At 38.9% G+C, this 13620-nt stretch overlaps 1 long non-coding RNA gene across 1 annotated transcript in view; it reads right to left on the minus strand.

The window, feature by feature from the left end:
* The window catches only part of LOC104985566, a 215038-nt gene that overhangs the window by 129822 nt on the left and 71596 nt on the right, over positions 1-13620 (minus strand). The window lies entirely within an intron of this gene.

Consider the following 13620-nt stretch of genomic DNA (forward strand, 5'->3'; position numbering starts at 1 on the left):
GGGAGAGGGGGCGGCTATAGTATTTATAGGGCTGCAGAGAGTCAGACATGACTCAAGCGACTTAGCACACACACAGGCATGTACACGCATACAGAGCATATATGTTCAATTTATTTATACAAGTTCTTTAAAGATCCAGAATAAAATGACCAGTTAAATTCAGATCTAAATGGTCAAATTAAATAGACATAGTTTGCGAGACATACTTAGCTACAATCCTAGTAAGAGACAAGACAAAATATAGAGAAATTCTAGATTCATATGATACAATTTCTGTCATCTTCCTTGTTTGAAACAATCTAAACTTAAAAGTATATGGCTGCACCCTGAAAAGTGCATTAGATCAATAATTTGCCTTTACCCTTGAGAAGAATAGCTAAACAGATGAATTCTCTTAAATTCAATGAATTAGTGTATACAGACATAGTGAATGTATGTTTCCCGAAAGTTTTTTGCCCACAAAGAGCTACTAACATTTCTCTGATGATTGGTCAGTGTATTGTAGAATTGGGGGGTCATTTTCTTCCAATTCTCTTGCCCCTTTTCCTCTTGGTTCCTTTCAATTCAATCCCCATCAATCCTTCAGAGTCTGCTGCAGCTAAGTCGCTTCAGTCGTGTCCGACTCTGTGCGACCCCATAGATGGCAGCCCACCAGGCTCCCCCGTCCCTGGGATTCTCCAGGCAAGAACACTGGAGTGAGTTGCCATTTCCTCCTCCAATGCATGAAAGTGAAAAGTGAAAGGGAAGTCGCTCAGTCGTGTCCGACTCTCAGCGACCCCATGGACTGCAGCCCACCAGGCTCCTCCATCCATGGGATTTTCCAGGCAAGAGTACTGGAGTGGGGTGCCATTGCCTTCTCTGCCTTCAGAGTCTAATCAAGTGCAATTATAACCCTTGACCAAAATAGCTTTCTGAGAACTGGATGCTGTGAACTGAAATAAAAACACACAGAGTTGTGAATTTCAGTTTTGTTGGTGAGTCTTACTGAGGACTACAGACTGGGTCTCAGGGAGCCCTGAGGCTCTAACTCCAAAGAGGTTGGGAGGTCAGTATATATGTGATTTTGGAGAAGTGGTATGTGTAACCAAGCCTACATCTTGGTAGAAAGTTAGGTTTAGGGACAGATATTTTAGTTAATGACTTCAGTGCTTTTCTAAATATGGAAATATGCAAGGAATTGGGTGCATAAAATTTTCTCCTGAAAATATCTATCTGAAGGCCTGTTTTGCCAGAGCACAGTGCCTCATTCCCAGGCTCCACCCTCAACTTCTTTCAGGGTGTGTTGAAGTTCAGCTCAGTGACTGCAGTGGCTAATGATGCAATCCTTGTAGAGCCGGATGGCAAGCAACATTCTTTAGTTGGCAATGCCCAATTTCCTGATGCTGTGTGCCAAAAATGGTTTCTTCAGCTACTGAAATTAACATTCCCACAGTAATAGAAATTGCTAACTATTTCATCAGCATTCCCAGAACTTTGTTTGCAGCCCTTTGAAGCCATGCATGAGCATTAGACCCACCAAGGAAATGGAACTGTTCACCCCCTCTATCAATTGCCACTTTCCATCTGCTTTCCATTAATTAACCACAACTAATCTTCCCATTAATACCTAGACTGCTTTGTAACTCAAAGGATGGTAGCCTTGGCATCACCTGGGAGTTTGTGAGAAATTCAGAAGCACTGAATCAGAATCTGCAGGTTAGTAATGTCCATAAATCTACGTGCAAGATTGAGAAGCACTGATCTAGATGCATCCGTGCTAAATAGTAAAGCAGCGCTGCTTCCAATACTTCGCTCTCTTTCTGGTGCTTATAAAGGTCTTGTCTGGACTTGCATGAATATTTCCTGTTGACCTCTTTCACATCCTAATTCCTTTCAACCTCCTCCCTTATCTGGGCAGGGCAAAGAGGTACAGTCAGTCACACCCCCCCACCACCACAGAGAGACCCCTCAATACTAAGTGCCTATGGCCTGGGTATCACCCTCACAAGTCTAAAGATTTTTAGGAATTTCTTTAAATTTCTAAAAAAAAAAAAAAAAGAAACATTTTATCTCTATTACTATTTTGAGCCTGACAATTTTTCACATAATTAATGCACTTGAAATTCACTATTAAACATTTTAATATAAAGTTTCTCTGCAAATGTTACAATTTATCCACTTTCTTTATGTTATCCTTGTGAGAGAGATCGTTAGCTTTACGCTGGCTTACAGATCTGGATGGACTATAAATGGATTTGACAGTATTGCAAATTAGCTTTTCTAACCTAGAACTATTTTTCTGTCTTAAAGTCTACAGGAATTGCAAAGCTTGAGGAAAAGCATCATTGGTAGTTTGGGAAGCTCTGACAATTAAGTAGAGAATAATTTAGCACAAAGTTTAGTTCCTGGACAGACTCACTGCTGACTCTGATTTTAAAAAGAGAAAAATGCTGCCAAGACAAAAATGCTACTTATATTCTCTATAAGTGCCTTTCATTTGAACTTAAACATAAAAACTAGTAATATTCAGAATGATGAATTGGATTATATAATTAGTGTTAAGTGAATTCTAAACTATGGAAAATTTCTCTAAGCTTCTTGGCTCTAACTAAAAATAGTTTGAATGGATGAGAATCTCATACGTATATATCACTATGCAATACGACTCTGACTCTGATTGCATTCAATATTCCACCTGGTTAACACCATTTTTCTTCATTTCTCCTCTAACTATATAACCTTCTTGAAAACTTTGCTCACTTCTTCTCTTAGGAGCCTTTAAAATGCTTTGAATTTATTACAGTTATATGCCCAGGGAGGTTCACTGTAAGAAACCTTGAAGTTCCAGGGGAGCAAAACTTATCACCCCAAAACGTCTCTTTGTCATGTGGATTGTTTTGAGCTGAAAACAGTTAATGCCCAAAAGACCCAGGAAGAAACTCTGACCCTTTGGTTGCTTAAAGAATGTAGCTAGAGGACTTGTTCTAGAACGAGAACTAGAACCACATATAACTATAGTATGAACTCGGTGTGTAGACAAGGAGGGACCTAGCAAAATCTGTTATAATTCCTCTCCGGGTCCCCTTGCTTATTCCTGGCCCAGCAAATGTTTATTCACCAAACATTCACTATTCCACTTTCAAATCAACTGCCTTCCTCCCCTTTTATGTCCCAAACCACTGCCCCAAACATTCTCTCTTGTCTTTAGCTAAAGGTGATATTTAATGTGAGGGGTTTGGCCATTTTTCGAGTTCCCCAGTTTTCCTGGGTCTCTCCTATGTATATAGGTTATTAAACTTTTGTGTGATCTTTTTTTAAAGAGAGAATTGGTCACTGTACTTAGCACCAGCTGTTTCAAAGAAGTAGCCCATTGCATCACCTTCAAGGAAAAGCAAAAATCCAGTTTAAATATTCTAATTTCACAATGTTGTTCTCCTTTCCAACGGCACAGTTAAAGGGCCTAGAGAAAAGCTGGTAATGGATTTCTTCCTGTTAATCTGTCTCATGCGTGTGTGCTAAGTTGCTTCAGTCACATCCAACTCTTTGTGACCCCCATGGACTATAGCTCGCCAGGCTCCTCTGTCCATTGGATTCTTTAGGCAAGAATACTGGAGTGGGTAGCCATGCCCTCCTCTAGGGCATCTTCCTGACCCAGGGATTGAACCCTCAACCCTTATGTCTCCTGCATTGGCAGGTGAGTTCTTTACCACTAGCACACGTGGGTAGCCATTCCCTTCCCTAGGAGGTTCTTCCTGATCCAGAGATCGATCCCAAGTCTCCTGCATTGCAGGCAGACTTTTTACCACGTGAGCCACCAAGGAAGCCCTGAATCTGTCTCATGTCAATTTAATTTTTAGACCAGCCAGGAGAACCTAGAAGGATAGAGAAAAATACTCACCTTCCAGAGAAAGTAATCAAAATGTCTATCAATAAGGAAGTGATTAAATTTTAAAAATTAGTCATATAATGGAATACTATGCAATGAAAAAAGGAAGGTAAAATATGATCGCTGCTTTGAAAAGATATCAAGGTATATTGTTAACTTTTAGAACAAAAAGGAAAGCTGCAGAGCAAAATGTATAATGATTTCATTTATGTTAAAACTGCATGTACCCACAGACAGAGAGACATCATGATAGATTGAAATCTATAGCAATAGATAAATTAAAAGTTAGGTAGATGGTAGGTAGACAGATGTGGAAACAGAGATGGAGGTATGTCTGGGAAGTTTTGGAAAGGAATCAACAGGCACTGATAACAAATGTTTGTAAGAAGTTCAAGTGAAGCGTGGGAAATGAGACTTTTACTTTCTCCTAAACACCTTTACAGCATCTGAATTTTTTCATGAATGAGTATTATACTTTTTAAAAATTATGTGTTCTATAGTGCATAGCATTTACTTTGCATCTCAAATATTCTGCCTATCTCCTTTCTTAGATATTTGTATTTAACTCAGTCATTAAATCTCTAGTGCAGATGTATTAACTATATATGCTCATTGCCCTTTGTCTGAAATAGCTTTCTACTTTGATTCTGCCTTTCCTCTCTTTTTTTGAACTTTAAAGTTCAGCTCTCCCAAGAAAGAAAATGACTAAATAGACTTAGGCAATCATTTCTACCTCTTGAGCATCATTTGAAGCATATTCTCTCTTAAACCACAAACCAATTAACTGCATTTTTAACCAAATACTTAAATGCTTCCAACATGAGGCACAGAACTTGAAATAAAGATGGTTTCCCTAATAATCATAAATGCATGTTAAAGATTCAACAATTAGAAGAACTGTCCTGAAAGAATCATATTATAGGAAAGAATAGAGCCAACTAGGAATGTAAATATAATTTAGAATACATGCTCTCTGGAGAACTGGTCCTACACTTTACCAATTAATAACAGAGCATACAAGACAATGAATGAGCACTTCATCTTCCTGGATGCTTCAGGACTGTCATTCAACTTTTAAAATCATACTCTTTCAATTATGTCAGTCTTCATTAATGCGCAGAGAATTGGAAGGTTCCTTGCAACCTGTACTCCCCACTAGGAATTCCTTCTTTAGGAGTCTCCTGATTACCAGCATGTCACACCAACCCTAACCCCTCTGCCATGCTTAGAGTCTTAATAGAGTTACCCGCTTCAATGTTATCTTTCCTATTGTGATTGTTTTTCAATTCCATTTGTTTAGCATTTATCACTGTTTCATACACAAGTGGTGAATAAATGCTGCCAATCAGGTAAAGGTAATGGGAGCAGGTAATGAGCAGCTGAACTTCATTTATTCAACACATGCTTGTTGTATATTTCCTGTGTACATTGTGTTATATATTAATAGGAGGCTATAATTCTGTTTACTCATCATTACAATGAGGTCACTGAACTGCATCTAGATCTCTAAGGTGAATTGCAGGACTAATATTCTATGATTTTAAATGTAAAATTCTAAATGAGAGAATGGATTCTCTCTCCTTGATTTAACCTTGTGGATGGGGAAATAGAAATTTTGTATATAAACAATTAAAAATATGAACAGATAATGCAGAGATGGGGCTAATAAAATATAAAGTAATTTGAGGGGATCAGTGAAGAATGCTTCTGAGACAAACTAAAAGCTGTATTAGCTGTAATATGAAGGGTGCTATGAGTGGAAATTAAATTTGAAAGAATTCCCAGCTGAGATTGGAGGGGAACTAGACTGTTCCCTCTCATCCCCTTCATACTGAGAAAAGAAACCATGTTCAAGGAGGAGGAGAATGTAGAGTGAAAAGGTAGAATCATTATGACTTATATCAGTCACAGAAAAGGCAACAGTTTACACTATCTGAGGGTGGAGTTCTGGCTCCATGAATGCTGAGAAATGGAATAGAGTATCTGGCGCATGGAGAAAAACTGGGATTTCAGTGAAAGAACTGAGGAGAAAAAGGTGATGTGAGGAAGAAAAAAGGAGGACTGCATGAACGCTAGAGAATGCCCAGGGGAATATCTAAGGACCTAAATTTTAAAGTGCTATGCTTTGCATGGTGATGGTCAGCAAGAGAACTTACAAAAAGGAACACTAATTTCTCCATGCCCCACCCAACTCAACTGTATAAAGCTGAGATGACAAGTTAAGAGTTGCCTGAAATTCTTTATCCCTAATGTATGTACCTGGTTGATACGGATGGCAGGTAAGGAGCGAGACATGGATGCAGGATACAGTAGCCAGGAAAATAAGTGGTTCAGATGGCTAATAAAGATCCTCTCTTGGAATCAAAACAGGACGGTGTAGAAAGCACTCAGTCTGATTTCCCCTCGTACTTAGGGCAACTATGCACAGGCCTGACTCCAGGAACCAAACATCTTTTTTTAAAAAAGAAAAAAAAACACTAAATTAATTGACCCATTTTCAACACTTTTTCTCCAATGTTGTTGTTCAGTTGCCAAGTCGTGTCTGACTCTCTGTGACCCCATGAACTGCAGCACCTCCCTGTCCTTCATTATCTCCTGGAGTTTGCTCAGATCAGATCAGATCAGATCAGTCACTCAGTCGTGTCCGACTCTTTGCGACCCCATGAATCACAGCACGCCAGGCCTCCCTGTTGTCCATCACCAACTCTCGGAGTTCACGGAGACTCAAGTCCATTGAGTCAGTGATGCCATCCAGCCATCTCATCCTCTGTTGTCCCCTTCTCCTCCTGCCCCCAATCCCTCCCAGCATCAGAGTCTTTTCCAATGAGTCAACTCTTCGCATGAGGTGGCCAAAGTACTGCAGTTTCAGCTTTAGCATCATTCCTTCCAAAGAAATCCCAGGGCTGATCTCTTTCAGAATGGACTGGTTGGATCTCCTTGCAGTCCAAGGGACTCTCAAGAGTCTTCTCCAACACCACAGTTCAAAAGCATCAATTCTTCGGCACTCAGCCTTCTTCACAGTCCAACTCTCACATCCATACATGACCACAGGAAAAACCATAGCCTTGACTAGATGAACCTTTGTTGGCAAAGTAATGTCTCTGCTTTTGAATATGCTATCTAGATCGGTCATAACTTTCCTTCCAAGGAGTAAGTGTCTTTTAATTTCATGGCTGCAGTCACCATCTGTAGTGATTTTGGAGCCCAGAAAAATAAAGTCTGACACTGTTTCCACTGTTTCCCCATCTATTTCCCATGAAGTGATGGGACCGGGTGCCATGATCTTTGTTTTCTGAATGTTGAGCTTTAAGCCAACTTTTTCACTCTCCACTTTCACTTTCATCAAGAGGCTTTTTAGTTCCTCTTGAAGTCAGTGATGCCATCCTAACAATCTCATCCTCTATTGCCCACTTCTCCTCCTGCTCTCAATCTTTCCCAGTATCCCTCTTTTCCAATGAATTGGCTTTGCGCATCAGGTGTCCAATGAGCTAGGGCTTCAGCATCAGTCCTTCCAATGAATATTCAGCACTGATTTCCTTTATAATTGACTGGTTTGATCTCCTTGCTGTCCAAGGGATTCTCCAGAGTCTTAACTGTTCATAAGCTTTTAGAAGCTTACACAAACTAATAGAAATACACTCAGTTCAATATGATCCTATCCATATTACCACTAAGTGAAAACTTGAGTGAGCTAGATTTTCTTCCTTATACAATTAAACAGAAATTACTATTTGCTTTGCCTACTGGATGAAGGAAGTCAAAAGGTATAATCTTCCAGTTATAAATAAATACCAGGGATGTAATGTACAACATGATAAATATAATCAACACTGTAGTATGTTATACATGAAAATTTTCCAAGAATAAATCTCAAGTTTTCATCACAAAAAATTATTTTTTCTATGTCTTTAATTTTTATCTACATAAGGTGTTGGATATTCACTACAACTGTGATTATCATTTCATGTGTATAAGTCAAATCATTATACTCTACACTTTAAACTTATACAGTGCTAAATGTCAATTACATTTCAATAAAACTGGAAGAAAAAAAATACATTACTTTCTCTGCTTTTATCCAGAAGCAACTCAGAATTGAACATTCAAAAAATGGAGTTTTCAACTGAATGTAGTTTTCTTTTGTGTTAAACCTGCTAGAGATTTATCCTCCAGCTTCATGGGCTCATGTGGCTACCTGGAAAAATCATTTTTAAGGAGTTCCTCTGGTCAAGTTACAGAATGTAATTAGGAACCCAGGAATGAGATACAGCTGATATGATCTAGTAGTTTAGTAGCTTTCTAAGGATCATGTTCACAGAACTATTAAAGTTCACGGAAAATTATGAACAGGGCTATGGGGTGGCTAGAGGGAGAGGACACTGTCTGAGCCTTGAAAAGACTTCTGACATTAAACAAATCGTGAATTTTGAGATTTGTTGGCATCATTTGAATTGAATTGGAAAGAAACATACAGATTTTCCAATTTAAACCCTTGCATTACTATGACAGATGTGAACACAGATTGTTCTATGAGTGAAAATGCCTTCCCTTTAATATTGATCTTAAAATCACATTTGATATATCTGTCTCGCCAAATGAGTAGGAGTTATTATGGTGAAAATATAGAAGAGAAAACCAGAATACTTCTTCTCAATAGCCACAATGGGTATAATTTTTCCCTGTATGCTAACCTGGCAGGCATGTGACTTGTTCTGGGCTAAGTTAAACCTGGTTATTTATTTTTGGTCTCAGCAATTCCCAGGGAAACATAGCAAGCATGATTTGAAAATGTTTCCTTCAACTGTGTAATTCAATCAACCTGAACTCATAAGCCTCTCAAGACCTTAAGAACAGGCTGGTAATTCCTTCCTAGTCAAGTTTTTATGCTGAAGAACTCCTTGATATAATCCATTTATACCTGTTCTTTGTCCCTTAATTGTAACCGACTAGATGAAGTTGGTTTGGCAGATTATAAAGCTACTACAGGACAGAACACTGTGATGGTTTCTGCTAAATATAACCTGAGAATATAATTCCTAAAGTCCTAATATGGAGCTGTGAGTCTGTGTGCATGCATACATGTGTACATACATTTATATGTCATTTATATGTATATTATAGACATATTTTCCTTTATTCTATCACTGGGTGACAAAATGTCAGCATTTTAAAACTCCTTCCTATGATTAATAATTTTGACTTGTCAAAGTAAAATACGATTGCATTTTATGATAAATGTTAAGTCTAAATATTCAATCTTTAAACTGCCTACAGTTTCACAGATGCTTTTAAACATGTTTAGGTTCCTACCCACATACATTCAGTTCAGTTCAGTTCAGTCGCTCGTGTCCGACTCTTTGTGACCCCATGAATCGCAGCACGCCAGGCCTCCCTGTCCATCACCGTCTCCCGGAGTTCACTCAAACTCATGTCCATCGAGTCAGTGATGCCATCCAGCCATCTCATCCTCTGTCGTCCCCTTCTCCTCCTGCCCCCAATCCCTCCCAGCATCAGGGTCTTTTCCAATGAGTCAACTATCCACATACATTAGGGTTTGATAAAATATGCTTCTTGAAAAATCATCATTCATTCTTTTAGTCATTCATCCAATTCAGTGGAGAGCATTACTCTGCGCTGAGCACTGGTCTAGGCACTGAGGATGCAGCCGTGGAATGAAGAGACTTTTTACTCAGATAGACCTGAACATCATCATACGACACAAAGAAGTAAAATAAACACGCTGTTAGAAGGTGATGAGTACTGTGCAGAAAAGTTGGGAAGTGGGAAAAGGGAACAGAGATGATGGGGTGCACAATGTCACTTAGGGTGGGCAACCAAAGATCCCAATGAAAGCCTAACATTTTGACCAAAAGTGAGAGCGGTGAGAGAGCAGACGTTTGGAATAAGTGGGTTCCAGGAAATGGGCCAGCAAATGCAGAAACCCAGAAGGAGAAGTGGCCTGATGTTTTCAAAATGGGCAAGGAGGACGGTGACTGGAGCGGAGGGAAGCAGAGAAGATGAAGTCAGGAAGGTGAAGATATGGTGGACCAAACCCCTTAAGGCTTTGAATGTCTTTAGAGACTTTGGTTTACATCCTAAGTGAGTCAGTAAGCCTCTGGAAGGTCAGAACAGAGCAGAGGTGTGGTCAGACATGCATTCACAGAATTACTCTGACTACAGTACTCTGGATGGACCGCTGGGACAGAAAGTGGAAGCGGGAAAGGCCAGTTAGAACACTAATGCACGTCATCGTGTTCACTGTTTTTAGGAAGAAAGGAAGAATGGAAGGGAGTAGGGGGATGACGAGAAAGAATAGAAACTCAAGAACCCTCAGGTCCTTAAAAAATAAGACGTGACAATACTGTCATGAAAACTTTGAGTGAGTTTTGATCATTTAAATTTAGAAATTAGTATTAACAGTAGACACAGAAGATTAATATCATCAGGAGCAAAATCATCAAGGTTGAAAAATCTATGGAATCCCCAGCAGACCACTGGTTAGGACTCAGAGCTTTCACTGTGGTGGCCTGGGTTCAGTACCTGGCCAGGGAACTAAGATCCTGCAAACTGAGCCAAATTTAAAATGATGGCATAATGGTCAAAAGTTTAGGCTTTTATGATCAGAGGAATAATGAATTTTAATCTGTAGCATTTGCCTGTTACCTGCGAGACTCTTGATAAGTAACTTTACATTTTGAGCCTCAGTTTTCCTATTTGCTGATGCTGATAATACTAGTATTAAATGCATAGGGTTGTTAAAAATATTAAAGAAAATAACTGATTAAAAACACTGAGCAGAGCACCTGTTAAATTTTGAGTGCTTAATAATAATTAGTAGTTCTCAGCTACAGTTTGTTTTGTTACAAAATGTACCTATTATTTAAAGGTGAAAGAAACTTTATTTTAGGGAATAAAATATAGGATCAAGATACTTCATATACATGTGTTTGAAACAAGCAACTGCCTTAGAGATTCAAAACTTTGTCAGCAAAGATACCCACGTATTGACAGACTGAGTTTATGTAACTGGACTGCAAAGAGATCAAACCAGTCAATCCCAAAGGAAACCAACCCTGAATATTAATTGGAAAGACTGATGCTGAAGCTCTAATACTTTGGCCACCTGATGCAAACAGCCAACTCATTGGAAAAGACCCTGATGCTGGGAAAGACTGAAGCCAAAAGAAGAAGTGGGTGGCAGAAGATGGGATGGTTAGATAGCATCACTGACTCAATGGACGTGAACTTGAGCAAACTCCAGAAGACAGTGGAGGACAGATGACCCTGGCGTGTCACAGTCCATGCGGTCACAAAGAGTTGGACACAGCTTAGCAACTGAACAATAACAACAAAATCAATTTTTACTTACCTAACTCAACAGTTAATTAACGTTTTCATTTGTTCTGTTAAACACACCTGGCATTGGCCACTGAAATCATGTGGCTGGTCGCTATACTCCAGTATCATGGAACAAGCCTTTTTTTTACAAAAATATTTATTTTATTTATTTCATTTTTCTGGCCACACCACACAGCATGTGGCATCTTAGTTCCCTGGCCAGGGAGTGCTAACCACTGGACTATCAGGTAATTCCCTCATGGTATAATTCTGCTCCCATTTGTTAAGTTCTATATTTAGCAAGTGCTACTTGTATTTTTTTCCTAAATCTGTTTATTCCAGAGTTACTTATTATGACAATTAAATATTTTAGTTAGCTGCCTAACAGATAACTGGTGGAATTTGAGTACAAGATGAAAGAGTTGCTCTTTCTATGAAAACTAATAAAAATTCACTTAAAGACTTTTGAACACAAACTGCTAAAATACGCCATTGATTATACATGTGCAAGACAACTGAAACAGACTGGCATAAAGACGAGTTTATTAGGATTCTGCATCCATCTTGCTGTGATTGCCATTAAGTTCTAATTCATTCTAAAGAAACCATAATTCTAAAATTACAAAAGTGCATTGTGGCTGTGATTTATGAAAAAAAAAAAAAAAAAACTGGTTCCCCAATCTGTGGGTCCATATTAAAAAATGGGTTTGGCCCCCTATCAAAAACTACACAGATAATAAATTAAAAGCCAAGTAAATAGATAGATAAAATATCAAAGTGTATAAGACCATGTTTTACATCTCCCATTTTCTTTTTCAAATAACCAGTTTGCAAGAAGACGTAATTGAATCACGGAAGAGTGCAACTCCAGATGACTTTAAATGGCCATTGAGATGGCCAAGTTGCTCAACACCAAAAGCATTTACTCCCAGACTCTCAGTGTACACGACAGTCCACAGTAACCCCTTACGTATCCTCTGCCTAAGGGATGTGACACACGATAAAAGGGCAGGTAAAAACAGGGCGGGAGAGGCATTTCTCTAAGACAGGTGATGTCTCTTCAGTTCTAAGTCAGAGCCTGGGACACATACCTCCTCTTCCTTCCAAGAAAGTTGGTCATACAACAAAAGATATGGAAGCGACTAAAACATTTACGCAGATTTTAAAAATTCCAATATCAATCAAATATATAAAAGCTGATAATTTTGTAAGTGCTACTATAAGCTTGCAAGTTATCATGTACCAAGAGTTCTGGGATAAGTAGAAAAAAAAATATGTTTTCCTCATGTTAATAGTATCAGATAAACTGCTTAAGGACAGGAGACTTGATAAATACAGTCCTTATACTTCCCAGACTCCTATGTAGCCATCACTAAAGACTAGCTAAGCAACTCTTACATGATTCACTTCACCTAGTTTTATTTAATTTGGGCCCCTCTACACATATCCCCAAAACTGAACCAAAGCAGAGGAGAGAGATTATAAATGAACCTGCCACCTAATTATACAACAAACAGATTGTAGAGGAGGCTCTCTGAAAGATTTTCTGTAAATTTTTTGAGGCTGTGTTATTATAATATTGTTTGAACAGACCATCATATTTCACAGCACAAGCCTGGATGTAAAATATAGCTTTGATTGCATGTATGGAAATGAGCAAAAATGAAATATTTAGACAGGGGCATTCTGCAAATAACATGAATATTTTAATGGATTTGATGGTATTTTTGGTCATGCAAACAAAAACATTTGCATTCTTTAATCTGCTTTCTATAATGCTATTATATTTTTGTCAGGATTACCTTAATCTTGTCAGCTCAAGTCTACTGAGTTTTATTTTGGCTTGGCAGAGCATTTTTTTCCTAATATTAAAATATTATTTATTCATTCAACAAGTATATTAATGGGCTGACAAAGGGCTAAACCAGGTCCACTAATCAAAAACACCTATTTGTTTGTTCAGTGACGTAGAGTAAGAATTATGGCAATTCCTTCCTGGTTGACCTTCCCTCGGTTTCTCTTCCCCTATCATACCATCTGCTGTAAGATTCTTCTCCTAAAATGATAGCTCAAATCTGGCCATCCTCTGCTTAGAATCTGCAATGGCTACCTACCTACTGTCCCCAAAGTGAAAGTGAAAGTCGCCCAGTCGTGTCTGACTCTTCGTGACCCTCCATGGAATTCTCCAGGGCAGAATACTGGAGTGGGTAGCCTTTTCCTTCTCCAGGGGACCTTTCTAACCCATGGATTGAACCCAGGTCTTCTGTGTTGCAGGCAGATTCTTTACCAGCTGAGCCACAAGGGAAGCCCAAGAATACTGGAGTGGGTAACCTATCCCTTCTCCAGCGAATCTGCGTGACCCAGGAATTGAACCGGGGTCTCCTGCATTGCAGGCGGATTCTTTACCAACTGAGCTA

The sequence above is a fragment of the Bison bison genome, unplaced genomic scaffold (assembly GCF_000754665.1).
Source record: "Bison bison bison isolate TAMUID 2011002044 unplaced genomic scaffold, Bison_UMD1.0 scf7180017864050, whole genome shotgun sequence".
Lineage (NCBI taxonomy): Eukaryota > Metazoa > Chordata > Mammalia > Artiodactyla > Bovidae > Bison > Bison bison.